The following is a 17,141-nucleotide window of genomic DNA, read 5'->3' on the forward strand; positions in this document are numbered from 1 at the left end:
TTTATGCTACTTTAATCTACAAAGAATAACACATCTAATCTACGCTAACCCGGGATAGAACTTTTTCCATTATGCGATCTAGAAAGGTTTCACATAATAACTGGTAATGAAGATTATTCAGCTATTATGAGAATATAAATCAATTAAGATGAACCATCCTCCATAAGAAGTTAAGCAGAACGGTTGTGAACAGCATATCGCATAATCAGTTATTCATGTATTAAGCACAAATCAATGACTCCACCATACAAAAGTGCCAAATGGTAGTCCACTCATTCATACGTTAACATATAAACAACATCAGCTGTATATTACTCTAAGAATGCAAGCAGAAACTCGTCAAGAGATAAAAGTACCATTTATGACTGACTTTATACTCACAGACCTGAAGCAATAATGATCTATTTCTACTTACTTCTAATGCCTACTAAGAGTACAGAAGTGAAAAATCAGTAGCAGGTATTAAAATGCAAACATAAATAAATCTTGATCCGTCCATTCATCAAAAACCCCCTCCGAGGGTGCAAAAGTGCATGTTCTGAGGACAAGTTTTTTTGACAAATTTCTGGACCCTTCTCCAATGCAACGAGAAGGGTTAAATACTACTAACCGGCTAATTTTAATTACACAAATTGAGGGAACGGCTTCAAATGACTGCCTTTTTACTAAAAGCAAATTTATTTCTAAAAATCAAATCTAATTTCTAACCGTTTCTGTATCTGTTCTTTAGTGCTGTAAGCAATGCGCTGTTCACCCTAAAAGAGTCGGCTGGTTGTCCTTTCCTTTTGTTCGAGCTTGATAATTAGAAATAACAAGAGATGGCACCTCTTTCTGACAGGCTAGAAGATATTTTCGAAAACCTTTCTCTAGCTAGGTGTATTCGGTGTGCGCACACTTAGTACAACCCAGTTTCTTTTCGAACTAATTTTGCTGTTGCTATTTCGGTTTCCGGTCGTGAGAATGACTCAATGAGTTAGAAGTCACGCTGTATGGACAATCCCCTGTTTCGAGAATTGTTTCCGTTCTTTGTTCCAGGCTTTTCTGGAGCGTCTTCCTTCTCTTGCGCTTCTTTCTCTGCTTTACCAAGTCTGAGCTTCTGGATCTTTTGTAAACACGCTGCTTTTGTGCGCCTTTGACTCTGAGTTTTGGACAGTCTATTTTCATCAGTGCCTATTGGGCGATATTCTGGAATCCGCGGTTCTGCTACATGCGGCATCCAATTGCGGAGGCATCTTCTCTCTGTTGTCTTATTGGCGCTCTTCCCTTAGATGTTTCCTGCATATAGATTTATATCAGTCGCATGTCTTGCAGTTTACGGAAAGAAGAAGGGAAATGACGAAAAGATTGACATGAAAGCATTAAATTATAATGAATGCGTAATTCTGACATTCATCATGACTTGACTCTTCGATAAATGCGATGCAATCATTTCTGGATACTCAAGCATGCGGTCATTAATTTCCCGTAAGGTGCGCGCCTAATTTTGGGCTCACAGATCATGCTGAGGAATGCCTGCGATGAATGATTTCTACGATTTGCATCGCAGTCTTGAAAATTGCGATGTAAATAGGTGGCGTCGCAGCAATTGACAGTCTCATTCGTCGCAAACCATAGATCGCAGATCGCAGCTTTGCATGGTCGCAGATCGCATATCGCAATATCGCAAGATCGCAAGGTTTTCGCTTTGTCACTTTGTGCTGCTCATGCGACATTGCGACGTCGCATATTGGCCGTCGGCGTTTCTTCAGGTTTTCCCTTTTCAAGCGCTTTTAATGCTCGCGATGCGATGGGTTCTCGCGTCGCTCGTTTTCAGTGCGTTTATGCGCTTTGGGCAAGCGCTCCTTTTTCCATTGCGATGCGATATAGCTCTTAGGGAGTTGATACAAAAGATTTTTCAAACAAAAATATCTTTTTGGATTTTTGGCTAAGGGTCCCCCTTTGCTTGATGTTATTACTAATATCAAACGAAGAGGGGGGTTGTTGATGACCACAACAATGGCGATTCACTGTGAAGAACCAGTTATCTCTGTATTTCTATTGACCGTTCACTTCCGAAACAACAAAATTTTTATATGTCTAAATTTTGTTATGGACAGATAGAGTAGATTACCCCTCACCTTGTCGACGATATTTTGTCTCAACCTTTTTATATCCCAATTGCTTGTTTCTTCAGGATTTTTTCTTGCATTCGCACCAGGCATTACTTGGTCTTGATTAAAGATAAAATAAGGTCTTCTCTGCGTACTGGCTTAAAAGTATACTCATTTGTCGTAGGTAGAGCCTCTGCTGCCCGCAAGCGTCCATAGCCTCGACAGGGTTACCATGTTATCCAGCAATGATCCTTTTTCCTGCTTGAGGTTACTCGCAACATTCCAAAGAAAAATCCTTTTTGACACACTTTTCCTTTTTTAATTCTCTAAAGAACAATGTCTTGGTTTGGTGGCCAAATTATGACACAGTCATTCACTCGATTTACACTTTTGCTGAACAAGCTGGCTCGTGATGATACCTCTTGTCTTTTGATTGCAACAATCTTAAGTCGTTGCCCTGTTTTGGTGGACAGTATTGGCAAAGTCAGCAAGTTATAATATCTGTGATCATGATAAGCCGGCTCGTGATGAGACCTCTTATTCTTTGAGATATAGTGTTATCCTTGGATTATTTCTCTGAACGCTGTAATTTCCTTTTAGCAGGGAGGAAGTCATTGTTTTTCCTTAAGAAAGCTCTGGACGACAATACTAGAGTTTTTTAAAAACAACAACTTTGCAGAGAGTACTTATTTTATTATTGATGATACCTTTCATGGTGCTGATACAAAACAAATTTTTGCCAAAGGCTGCTTTTGTCAAAGTTTCTTAAAGGTTGAAACGAGTATCGTGATCAAAGTGAAGTTAACTCTTTTTGTCAATAATAAAATTCAGACTTTTCAAAATTTTTTCTATTTGTACAAGTGAAATCAAAATCTGATAGAGAATTGACGTGCTCTTTCATGAATCCTTTTTAAATGATCATTTACAACGGGTTTTATAAAAAGAAAAAAAAAAACAAAACAAGATGAAATCTAAGAACTAAATCTATCCTACAAAAATTAGAAGAATTCTCTTCTATGGAAAATATGATTTAAGAATCAGTCCGTTGACAGGTAAAGAATCTCTCCTACCTGCCAGATCCTGCAACACGAATGTAGACGGGCCTATGACTTCTACAATCTGAAAAGGGCCAAGCCACAGCTTTTGAAATTTTGTATGTTTGCCCTTTTCTTCATGAGCCTTATCCCATTTCAAAACTAAATCACCCATCTGAAAGTTTTTTCTGGTTATGATGCTTGAGTCAAAAGAAGATTTTATTAGCGCTTGGTGATGTGCATGGGTTTTCCTAGCTTGTTCTCGTTGTTCTTCTAGTTTGATTATTTCCATTTGTCTTAATTGTAATGAGGAAGTAGGTACTTCATCGATGTATTGCAGTAAAGACAAAGAGGGAATGACTAAGTGAGTTGGAAGAACCACTTCCCTCCCATAAACTAAATTAAAGGGAGAAGTGCCGATTGAAGCTTTCTTTGTGATTCTATCAGCCCATAAAGCATTTACCAGCGCTTTGTGCCAATTCCTTTGGTTTTGGTCGACTATTCTTTTGATAATTCTGATTAGGTTCTTGTTTGTTGATTCAGCCAATCCATTACCTTGTGGATAGTAGTTGGCAGAATATTTCAGTTTGAACCCTCTTTTAAGCGCAAACTCAGTCATAGCATTTCCAGAAAAATATGAAGCGTTATCAAACATTAAGGCCGTTGGCAATCCAAACCTAGTTATGATAAATTGGTCTATGAATTCAATAATGTTTTCAGAATGAACTGTCTTGAGAGGAACTTCTTCTACCCATTTGGTAAAATAATCAGTTGTCGTAAGGATATACTTATGCTGCTTAGAAGAGTGAGGAACGATCTCACCTATTATGTCCAAGCCCCATTGACTGAATGGTTGGTCGATGTTGACCGGTTGTAGCGGCATGGATGGTTTCCTTTGTTTTCCTACAGCAGTCTGGCAGACTTGGCATTTCCTTACGTGATTGTATGAGTCTTTGAACAGCGTGGGCCAATAATATCCTGCACGCAAGATTTTGTGTGCAGTCGCATCTCCGGCATAGTGTCCACCTGCTGGTCCATCATGAAGTTCCTGCAAAACCTTTTCGGCTTCAGTTTTCTCAAGACACCTAAGGAGTACAGAATCGTAATTCCTTTTAAACAAGACATCATTTATGAGCTGGTATTGTTTAGCTTTTAATCTCAGAGCTCTTTTCTTGGTATGATCCAGATGTGATGGAGCATACCCGTTCTTAAGAAAATAAATGGTGTCAGCATATAATGATTCTGCATCGTTTAGGCTTACCTCATATGCTTGTACCTCTTCAGATGAGTTCTCCGGGATTTGCGATGCTCCGGCTAACATCTTACAGAAGCCTTGACCTCTTACGATGTTTGCTGGTTTGATCTCAAGATCATATTCTTGTAAAGAGGTAATCCAATTAGCTCTCTTCTCGCCCACGTCTTTCTGCACCAAAAGGTTTCTTACCGCTGGAAACGGTACTACGACTTTGGTGTGGGCTTTAAGCAAGAAAGGTCTGAAATATTTGATTGCTTTGAAAACAGCATATGCTTGTTTCTCTACGTCTGAGTAATTAATTTCAGCACCTTGTAAGTTCGAGCTAAAGAATGCAATTGGAGCTTCCGCTTTCTCTTGATTTGCTTGGGTCAAAATTGCGGCATAGGATTTCTCTGAGGCAAAAGTGTATAAGATGAAAGATTCTGAAAAATTTGGGGTGGCCAAAGATGGAGCATTGATGATAGCTTGTTTGATTAAGTTAAATGCTTCGTGCTCATCTAGACCCCATTTGAAAGTTGAATTCTTTTTTATCATATTTTGTAAGGGAGAAATAATACGTGAAAAATCCAGGACAAATATTTTGACAAAATTGATCTGTCCAAGGAAGGATTGCATGGCTTTCTTGTTATGAGGTATGGATATTTCGGAAATTTCCTTGATTATGTCCGGTTCTATGTGAATACCGAATTTCGACACTATGAATCCGAGCAATTTCCCTTCGCTTAACACAAAGAAAGATTTCTTTGGGTTGAGCAAAATCCCATACCTCAAGCATCTTTGAAATATTTGCTTCAAATCTTTGAGGTGGTTGTTTCGATTTTTGGAGTACATTGTTATATCATCCAGGTAAATCACTACTGATTTATTGACTAACCCTTTAAACGCGATGTCCATGGCTCTTTGAAAGGTAGCTCCAGCATTGATCAGACCAAATGGCATCTTCCGATATGCATAAGTGCCCCATTTGGTTCGGAACGTAGTCTTTAACTGATCATCGGGATGCACCAGTACTTGATTGTATCCTGAGAATCCATCCAGGAATGACATTAATTCTGAGCCTGCTATTGCCTGTAGAATTTGCTCCATAGGAGGGAGGGGAAAGTTATCTTTCTGACAGGCTTTGTTGAGATTTCGGAAATCAATACAGATTCTAATGTCTCCGTTTTTCTTCCTAACGGGCACCATATTGGATACCCATTTAGAATGCCTGACGGGGAAGATTATTCTGGCTCTCAACAACTTATTAAGCTCAGTTTTTATCTGATTTTCTAGGTTAGGGTGTATTTTTCTGAGCTTCTGCTGGACAGGTTTTTCATTGTCAATCATAGGGATAACATGTTGAATGATAGAAGTGTTGTAAGTCTTCAGCTCATCGTAATTCCAGGCAAAAACGTTTTTGTATTGTTTCAGAAGACGGATATATGCTGATTTTTCTTCAGGGGCTAGGCCCTGGCCTAGGTTAACGTTCTGTGGCTTCTGATCGGTCCCTAGGTTTACTAATTCATAGTTCAAGGTAGAACTGAAAAGTTTAGCATTGGTGAACCCTTTAAACCAACTTTTCAAATCATATAGATCTTCTAGCTTGACCACCGATTTCGGTATAGCATTGTCAGAGCTATTTTGTTGTATTTGATGATCATGATGGTCTTCGTCGATTATCTGATTTGAGTAGGATCCTTCAGAAGTAAGGAAATTTACGATGTCAGGATCGTCATTGAACACTCTCCAATTGGTGATATTGTCAGGGATGGATGGTTTAAAGATCAATTCTATTGAAAACCTATCAGGACTAAAATCTTCAGAAGGGATAAGTCTAGAGGCTACGTTAGCTAACAGGTCTACGCTCGCGTTTTGAATTCTTGGAATTGACGAGATGTTGAATGCTACGAAATGTGCAATGAGATCTTGAACTAATGATTGATAATGCTTTAAATGGCTTGACAGGCAATGTATGGTGTTACGTACCTGTTTTACAATGATCTCCGAATCTCCAAAGACTTGAAGATACTTAACGTTCAATCCGATTGCTTTGTATAGGCCTTGAACCAAGGCTTCGTACTCCGCTGTGTTGTTCGTGCAATCGAACTCAAGTCTGCATGTGAGCATAATCTTGTTCTCGTCTGGGTTAATCAGAACGCATCCTGCTCCTGCTCCCTCATTTGATTTAGATCCGTCAAAATATAATTTCCAAAATAAAGATGTATTTACAGAATTATCTAAGAAACTAAAACATTTTGAGTCATCAGTTTGTGAGAAATTTTCAACTTGGGATAAAACTGAATTCTCTAAGTATGGTGAAATATGAGCATTGAAATTACCTAGGAAAGAATCTATTGCGTAATTGCCTACAATGCTGCTATTGTACGTTATGGCGTCATTTTCTCCTTCCAGTTCTGTCACTATGTATTTTTGGTGCAACTCTCGTTCAACCTTTATCTGATTTGGTTTACCATTGTATGGTAACCACATGTGCGACCAATCGGTTGAAAAATATCCGTGGAGTTTTTCCGACCAATCCCTGCTAAGAATCAAACCATAGAACTCAGGGATATCAACTACTAGAATGTCGATAACCTGACACACTTTCGTGTTAGACGACAATCTTATGGTCACCTGATTGAGTTCACCAATCACTTCGACTTGGGATCGATCAAGTTGAACTATGCGTACTGCGGATTTTTGAGGTTGCACATTCAATTTAGCACATATTGACCTGGGTAAAATATTCGTTGAAGCACCAGAATCGACCAAGCAATTGTGCACGTTTTTGTTGAAGATTTCATATGTGAGAAGAAAAGGAGGAGTATTAGATCTTGATCTTCCTCCAATCAAGGAGATGTCATTTGGATCAATTTTATTGATCGTGTTGGTTGGAGGCCTTCCCAGATTGTGGGAAGCTACCGCTGTAGGTAAAGATGTAGTAGGCACAGCATGTAATTCTTTCATCATTATTTTCTGCTGGTGTTTCAATTTACTCAATTCATACAGAGTGATATTAGCCCTAGTCTTCTTCATGTCATCAATGATGTTATACTCCATTTCATCCGACACTATTAGTGTTCTTGATGGAGGCGTTTGATCAGATTGGACTGGGCTAATCTGGGTTGCTTTAGCAGTTGTCTTTTTTGTTGCGACCTTTTCTTTTGTTGCAGGGCTTGCGCCCTTTTGTTTTGGGGTAGTTATGGGAGGATCAAGTTTATTTTTTCTTCTCGTGCTAACAGGAAATGCTTCTTGATCCTCTTCTTGTGGGAGGATGAAGTCCCACATTCCTTGTAGTTCTACGACCTCTTCCTCGTCGGTCTGCCCTTCAGTGGTATTCTCTTCTTCTTCGTCTTCTTCAGATTCAACGTTTGAGACAACACTAGGTGGTCTTACCTCCATGGGAGGATTTCTTTTAAAAGTCCTAAAGGTCTTTTTCGAAGAAGTCTCTGCTACTTGTTTCTTAATATCAATCATCTCATTTGACATGGATTTCAACACTTTTTGTAATCCTTCCAAATCGAAAGGATCTTTCGTTTGCTTCTTCTTGGTGTCTTCTTTGAAAGAGATCTTCTTAGACTTGCGTTCTTCTATAGCAGATCTCTTTTCTAGGGCTACCACGCGTTTTTCCACTGCTAACGCTTCTGTCAAGTTGTCGACTAAGGTGGTCTTGTTTGCCCTATCTATGAAGATAGCCAAGTTTGGAGGTAAAGCCGTGATCTACCATTCACATCTTACTTCCTCGCTGGGTTGTGAGGTAGCGGGGATTTTGTTGAGGATCTTATTGAACCGTAAGTTAAAATCTTTAATGGGTTCTCTAGCCTCAGCCTTAAGATTAGATAGGTCACTGATCAATGTCGCAGTGGATCTGTCATCACCAAACTTGGTGAGGAACTGACTTTGAAAAATGTCCCAGCTAGTGATGGATCCGGAAGGTAACGAAAAGTACCATGACCCGGCTGTTCCTTGCATTGTATAAGGGAACAACCGGACAACAGCGTCTTCGTTAGTGACTCCGTTGAGATTAACAGAAAGCATGAAATTATTGATATGTTCCTCGGCTAGCATGCCTGCTTTCGGATTGAATTTAGGCAGCCATTTCTCAGGATGGGCCGGTATAGGGCTCAGCGGTGGAGGCATTAAAACCGCCCCAGGATTGTTCCATGGAGACTGGGCCATCGTTGAGCTGCTAGTTAATGGAAGTGTAGAAGATGAATTCTGAAGCTGAGAAGATGAAGATATTAAGATCTTTGATGTTTGAAGAGGAAGGTTTGTAGAAGATGGGTGAGTGAGTTGGAATGAAAGAGTGGGTGGTTGACTTCGCGGTGAGGGAGTTGATATGGACGAAGTGGATGAAGGAGTCTGACTGTCAGAATTTGGTGGTGTTTTCCTTGCTCTTTTCCTGGTAGGGAGAGGGAGTTCACTTGGTTGTATGCCAAATTTTTCACTCTTTGATCTGGTAAGGGGATGAGCAGGGTTATACTGCGAAGTCACGCTGCTTTTAGATTTATCAGACTTCTGGTTAAAAATAGAAAATCCCCGGAGTTTACGAATCAAAGTCCGAATTTCAGGGGGTTCAATGATAGATTGGTCTGATATATTCGAATATGTAGCAGTGGTAGATACTCGAGCGACTTCAAATTCCGGGTTTAACCATGTTGGAGAAGTCGAGGGAGTTGATGAGGGTGTATTACTCTCAGAATGGTATTTAGATATTTCTTTAGGTGCCATTCATAGTTCGTGCCCTCCTTCTAGCGCCAAATATGTTGAGGGCCCTAAAATCGGGTCAACAACAAGGGGGATACCCACCCGGTCGGGAACCTGGTTGGCGGCTCCGTGCCCGTTTGGTGTAGCGGGTCCGACTGGGGATAACGGGACCAGCTTCCCATTCTAAGCGGGTGTGTGTGTGTAGAGTTTGGTGATGTGTGTGTGTGTAGAATATGATAATGAAAATATGGAATTATTTCTAAGCTAATCTAGTTCTGAACTCTGAGAGTGAATTTTATACTACTTTAATCTACAAAGAATAACACATCTAATCTACGCTAACCCGGGATAGAACTTTTTCCATTATGCGATCTAGAAAGGTTTCACATAATAACTGGTAATGAATATTATTCAGCTATTATGAGAATATAAATCAATTAAGATGAACCATCCTGCATAAGAAGTTAAGCAGAACGGTTGTGAACAGCATATCGCATAATCAGTTATTCATGTATTAAGCACAAATCAATGACTCCACCGTACAAAAGTGCCAAATGGTAGTCCACTCATTCATACGTTAACATATAAACAACATCAGCTGTATATTACTCTAAGAATGCAAGCAGAAACTCGTCAAGAGATAAAAGTACCATTTATGACTGACTTTATACTCACAGACCTGAAGCAATAATGATCTATTTCTACTTACTTCTAATGCCTACTAAGAGTACAGAAGTGCAACATCAGTAGCAGGTATTAAAATGCAAACATAAATAAATCTTGATCCGTCCATTCATCAAAAACCCCCTCTGAGGGTGCAAAAGTGCATGTTCTGAGGACAAGTTTTTCTGACAAATTTCCGGACCCTTCTCCAATGCAACGAGAAGGGTTAAATACTACTAACTGGCTAATTTTAATTACACAAATTGAGGGAATGGCTTCAAATGACTGCCCTTTTACTAAAAGCAAATTTATTTCTAAAAATCAAATCTAATTTCTAACCGTTTCTGTATCTGTTCTTTAGAGCTGTAAGCAATGCGCTGTTCGCCCTGAAAGAGTCGGCTGGTTGTCCTTTCCTTTTGTTCGAGCTTGATAATTAGAAATAACAAGAGCTGGCACCTCTTTCTGACAGGCTAGAAGATATTTTCGAAAACCTTTCTCTGGCTGGGTGTATTCGCTGTGCGCACACTTAGTACAACCCAGTTTCTTTTCGAACTGATTTTGCTGTTGCTATTTCGGTTTCCGGTCGTGAGAATGATTAATGATTTAGAAGTCGCGCTGTATGGACAATCCCCTGTTTCGAGAATTGTTTCCGTTCTTTGTTCCAGGCTTTTCTGGAGCGTCTTCCTTCTCTTGCGCTTCTTTCTCATCTTTACCAAGTCTGAGCTTCAAGATCTTTTGTAAACACGCTGCTTTTGTGCGCCTTTGACTCTGAGTTTTGGACAGTCTATTTTCATCAGTGCCTGTTGGGCGATATTCTGGAATCCGCAGTTCTGCTGCATGCGGCATCCAATTGCGGAGGCATCTTCTCTCTGTTGTCTTATTGGCGCTCTTCCCTTAGATGTTTCCTGCATATAGATTTATATCAGTCGCATGTCTTGCAGTTTACGCAAAGAAGAAGGGAAATGACGAAAAGATTGACATGAAAGCATTAAATTCTAATGAATGCATAATTCTGACATTCATCATGACTTGACTCTTTGATAAATGCGATGCAATCATTTCTGGATACTCAAGCATGCGGTCATTAATTTCCCGTAAGGTGCGCGCCTAATTTTGGGCTCACAGATCATGCTGAGGAATGCCTGCGATGAATGATTTCTGCGATTTGCATCGTAGTCTTGAAAATTGCGATGTAAATAGGTGGCGTCGCAGAAATTGACAGTCTCATTCGTCGCAAACCATAGATCGCAGATCGCAGCTTTGCATGGTCGCAGATCGCATATCGCAATATCGCAAGATCGCAAGGTTTTCGCTTTGTCACTTTGTGCTGCTCATGCGACATTGCGACGTGCGACGTCGCATATCGGCCGTCGGCGTTTCTTCAGGTTTTCCCTTTTCAAGCGCTTTTAATGGTCGCGATGCGATGGGTTCTCGTGTCGCTCGTTTTCAGTGTGTTTATGCGCTTTGGGCAAGCGCTCCTTTTTCCATTGTGATGCGATATAGATCTTAGGGAGTTGATACAAAAGATTTTTCAAACAAAAATATCTTTTTGGATTTTTGGCTAAGGTTCCCCCTTTGCTTGATGTTATTACTAATATCAAACGAAGAGGGGGGTTGTTGATGACCACAACAGGCTGATAAGGCCAATCCCCCATCTATTGAGAATACCAATTCTTCCCGACTAATCTGTTGTTGAGAGAGACTATAACTGACTATTAGCCGAATTAAGCCATGATGACTTACTACCGTTTCTACATGACGAGATTTTCTTTTGCTCCGAGCAGCATCATGCAATAAAAAATTTAAATATGTGGGCAAATTTATAGCACATTTTTGTTTTAATATTGCTAACAATTTGAGACGGTCTTACCACATCCTTTCTCCCATCGCATGTGATGTAGCTTTGTACAATTCTAGCTCATTCTACCCAAGGTTCTCCCAGGGTTGCAGGCAGGACTTCTTTTCCTTTGACAGTAAGGCTCTATCCTTCGTCCCAGAAGATGGTTATGGCATCTTGAATTCTCACTTTTTTCTGGGTCCATACTGGTCCAACAGATGGCAGTCCTGATACTTCAGCAATTATACTGTTATTTGCCTCCCCCTCACTATGGAATGATCTTCCTGCAAATTCTGCAGAAATTCAATGGTCACCGTTTCATGAGACTGCTATAGTCAATTAAGGTAGGCAATCCATCCTGCTCTCACTAAAATTTCGCGTGTAGCATCAGAGATTATTAACACTTGTGGTTTGATGCATATTGATCTGCCTCTCATTTTGTTTAAGCTTAACACATTATTAATTTTACAAAGTAAAAACACAGAAATGACAATGGAACAACAAGCTGTTCATATTGGGAAATATCAATACCATTAAACTTGCTATTCTTGAGTTCTGATGGAGTCATAGTACCTCCAAATAAGGAGTTGACATGTATTCTAATGTATTCTGGAGATCACCTATGCCCCCCTGAAATGTGATAGGACGTCCTTGACCGGAAAATAAAGGAGCAGCATGTTGGACTGCAATCGTACAGTAAAAATAAAGGAATGGCATATATATCCATGACATGATTACAAAAAGCAGTATATTACTGAAATCGAGGCTTGGAAATCACGAATAGATATGGAAATGCTATGAAATGATGCGAAAAATAGAGGAGAGGACAACTGACGTAAGTAAAAGTGCTTATGCGGTCATTATCCACTTTAACCATTATGATTGATTTATAAACGATTTTTCATGTGTAAGAGGTTCGAAAAGGTTATATAACATAATATCATTTGAAATCAAGATAGAGATATAAGAAAAGGGTTTATAATGACTATTGGTGTATGAAAAGTATGACTTCAATACCATCAACAGAGCTCTGTTGCCCACAGGTGTCCATAACCTTAACAGAGTTGCTTGTTTCACCCTTGGAACCATAATCCTTTATGTATGCCTAGGAAAGTGCTGTGTGATGTCAGAATGGAGGCCATTGTGCTAGCTTGGTAACCAGATGAATTACAATGCCATTCACCAGGAAGGTGTGAAAGGTGGGCAGGTCAGTTCGTGATGAGACCTCCTGTTCCAAGGACTTTTTTATTTTTCTGATATGCCTCTTCGATCATATCCCTGGTGTGGTGGCCATAGTGGGAATGCCACTTCACTGCTTCCTTATGATCATGGTAGGCTGGCTCTTGATGAGACCCCCTATCCTTCATCTGACAAATCATGTTAATGATCATATATATATATATATATATATATATATATATATATATATATATAGATATATATATATATATATTTTTTTTTTCTCTTTTTTTTTTTCTTTTCTATTTTATATAGCACTTTCCTATTTATATACAAAGGATGGCTCAACACTCCTTAAGAGTAGGGATAGTGGAAGAAGTCTGAACATCTCAATAGAGGAAAATATACCCTTATTCTTATTCAATAATAATGATCAAAGAGAATTATGAAGATTAAGAAAGAACCAACATAATAAAAATAATCAATCAAATTGGTTTTAGTGAAAATAAAGATAGCAAAGTGATATAGATAGTTGTGTCCTTTCCTCTTTTTTCTTATCGATACAAAGCAATCTCTCTAAAGATAATTATTTTTCTTTGATTTGCTGATTTTAGTATCCTCTAGTTTTTGTGCTCTTGTATGAATGTATACCTGTGCCTTAAAGGGATCATAAACAGTGAACCATCATTAACAAAAATACTCTAAATGATTTTCTTTAAAAAAACACACACGCACACGAAAAAAATGCACTCAAAAAGTGTTGTTCCTTAGATGGAATAGCTATTGTTCCTTAAGAGGGACAACAAAAAGAACATTTGCATGCAAAACCATGGTTCCTTTAAGAGGAATAGCAAACAAATAAAACAATACACTGGAAACTGCTGTTCCTTAAGAGGAACAACAATTGTTCCTTAAGAGGAACATCAGTTGTTCCTTAAACGAAACAACAAATAAAGCAAGCACAAAATAAAATATCGATATTTTTGCGGAACAGCCTAAGATCATTGAAATCGAAACCGTTATTCCTTCTGAAAGAACGACAGAAAGAAAAAAATGTGAAGGAGGGCTATTCCTTTAAAAGGAATGACAAAACAATCTGGTGGAAGTGTTGTTCCTTCAAAAATGAACGGAAAAACAATTTGGTGGAAGTGTTGTTCCTCCGGAAAGGAACGACAAAAATGTGGGAATGTTGTTTCTTCAGAAAGGAACAACAAAAATGTGGAAATGTTGTTCCTTCAGAAAGGAACAGCAAAATACAAAAGTGTTGTTCCTTCGGAAAGGAACAACAAAAATACATAATTGTTGTTCCTTCGGAAAGGAACAACAAAATGCAAAAGTGTTGTTCCTTTGGAAAGGAATAGCAAAAAGTGAAAGTTTTGTTCCTTTGGAAAGGAACAACAAAAATAAGGAAATGTTGTTCCTTCGGAAAGGAACAACAAAATGTGAAAGTGTTGTTCCTTCGGAAAGGAACAACAAAAATACAGAAATGCTGTTCCTTCAGAAAGAAACAACAAAATGTGAAAGTGCTGTTCATTCGGAAAGGAACAACAAAAATGCGAAAGTGTCGTTGCTTCAGAAAGGAATAACAAAAAACAAAAAAAAATGCAAAAATGCAAAAATTTGTATAGAAAGTGGTTTATACAAGCAGAAAAGAAAAAATTATGTACAAAATTTAAGAACAATGAGATTATTTAGTGAACCAATTCCAAGGAAGGATTATTTTCCTCAACAAGAATTTGCATATCAGAATCTTCTCGGTGTTGTTGGTAAAAGGATTCTCGAGTAAACTGTTTATGGTACAGTCACACTCGGTGACCATTTTCTTTAAAGGCATGTCCAGATCCATCAATAGTAGTCAAAGTAATGGTGCCATTGTCATGAACTTTCTATGTTTCATATGGTCCAAGCCATCGAGTCTGAAGTTTTCCTGGAAAATCCTGAAACCTGGCATCATATAGGAGTGCCCAATCTCCTTCATGGAAGATTTTCTTTTTGATCAGGGCATCATGCCATTTTGCTCTCTGTTGTTGAATTAACGCAGTGTGTTGAAGAGTCAAGAGCCTAATTTCATCTAGCTCCTTAATTTGCTGTAGTCTATTAGTCTAGGCCTCATTTAAATTTAGACCAATCTCTTGTGCTGTTCTTAATGTTTGTATTTCGAACTCTATTTGAAAGATGGGTTCTTTTCCAAATACTAACTAATATGGTGAATAACCAGTGGTGTTTCTCCACGTTGTTCGGTATGCCCACAAGGCTTCGGGCAATATTGAAGCCCAATCATGCCTGTGTGATGCACCGGTCTTTGTCAATATTTCCTCTATCACCTTATTCGTGCTCTCTACTTAGCCATTTTCCTGTGGGTGATATGGAGTGGTAATTTTGTGTTGAATGTGATGATTTTTTAATGTTGCAACGATTTTATTACCTACAAATTGTGGTCCTCCGTCCATGATTATGTCCCTCGGGAGGCCATATCGCACAAATATTTGGAACAGGAAATGAATCACAATGTCCTCTATAGCTCTTGGAAGTGCCTATGCTTCAACCCATTTGGTAACATACTCTGTTGCTACTAGAATACATGTTTTCTGATTTGATGATGGGTTGATCGGACCAACAAAATTGAGCGCTCAATGCTCAAATGGTTCGATTACTAACTGCAGGTTTAAAGGGATTTCGGCGGACTGTCCAGGGTGTCCTGCTCTTTGGAAACTGTGACAGGCTTGCACAAATTTCTTAGCATCTTTAAAGATTGTGGGCTAGTAATAACCTGTTTGCAAAACCTTGTGACCAGTCCTGTGATCTACGAAATTTCCGCCACACGGTCTGTCATGACAGGCTTTCAGAATGTCAAATATTTTGTCTTCACGGACACATCTTCTAATGTGGATATCTGCCCCTGTATGAAATAGGTATCCCCCAATCCAGGAAAATCGGGTACTATGTTGCACAATCTGTTTTCGTTCATTGGGGGTTAGATGCTTTGGTAATTTTCCTACTGCTAAATAATTTGCAACATTAGCATACCAGGGTGTCTTGACAGTGACAACAAACAAATGTTCATATGGGAATTGATCTTTGACTGTTGTTGCGTTTGATGGCTTAGGCATTCGTTAGAGAAAATTAGCTACATGATTCTCTTTCCCGGGTCAATATTTATTGTATGTCAAATTCCTACAATAAAATCAACCATCTTGTTACTCTACCATTTGTAACAAGTTTATTTGCTAAGTATTTTATGGTAGAGTGATTTGTGTATAAAACAACATGATATCCAGTGATATAATGCCTAAATTTATTTACAACATGTATTACAGCTAAAAACTCTTTTTCAGTTACGATATAGTTTAGCTCAGCAGGAGACAAATTCTTGCTAATATAATAGATTGCATATGGTTTTTTGTCTTCTTCCTACCCAAGGACTGCTCCAATAGCTGTGTTTGAAGCATCCGATGAAATTTGAAATGGAAAATCCCAATTTGGGCCTCTGAGCACTGGGGTTGTTGACACAAGCTTTTTCAGATCCTCAAAAGCACGGTCACATTTATCTATCCAAATAAAATCAACATTCCCTGTCAGTGCATATAGAGGTGCAGCTATTTGAGAAAAATGCTCTATGAATCTCCTATAATAACCAGAAAATCCTAGAAAACTGCATACCTCTATCTGTGTGGTAGGAGTAGGTATTAACAAAATTATTTGAATTTTGGCTGAATCTACCTGTATTCCAGCTACTAAGATATAATGACCTAGGACGAGCCCTTCGGTCATCATCATATAACACTTTTCATGGCTCAAGCAGAGCCTGGTGGCAATACATCTTTGCAACACTTTTTCCAGTGTCTAGTGCTGGCTCAAAATCATCTCCATATGGTGTGAAAACACCCATATATACTTTAAGTTCTTCATTTATTAAATCTGAAAAGATTCTGAGGATAGCCCTCTGAAATGTGGCAGGAGCATTGCATAGGCCAAAGGGTAGGACTCTATAAGCAAATGTTCCCCAAGGATAGGTAAAAGTAGTTTGTCTTGGTCTTCAGGGGCAATCTAAATCTAATTGTATCCACTGAAGCCATCCAAGAAAGAAAAGAATTTCTTTCCTACTAATGTGTCTGATACCTGATCAATGAATGGAAGGGGAAAGTGGTCTTTCTGTGTTGCTTTTTTTAATTCTCTGTAATCTACACAAATCCTCCATTTTCCATTCTTCTTTGGCACCACTACTAGTTGTTATAGCTCCAAATCTCACTCTTATGGTTTGTGATGCTGCACTCATGGCCTAGGGCAACTCCTCCTTCCAGACCTGGTCCTAAAATTTAAAAAACAGTGTTTTATTCCCTATACGCGACATTGCCCTGAGTTAAACGCATGTGCACGCGGGTCTGTGTATACCCAAC

Source organism: Pinus tabuliformis, chromosome 8 (genome assembly GCF_031772625.1).
Source record: "Pinus tabuliformis cultivar Carrire ecotype Pingquan chromosome 8, CPIR1, whole genome shotgun sequence".
Taxonomy (NCBI): domain Eukaryota; kingdom Viridiplantae; phylum Streptophyta; class Pinopsida; order Pinales; family Pinaceae; genus Pinus; species Pinus tabuliformis.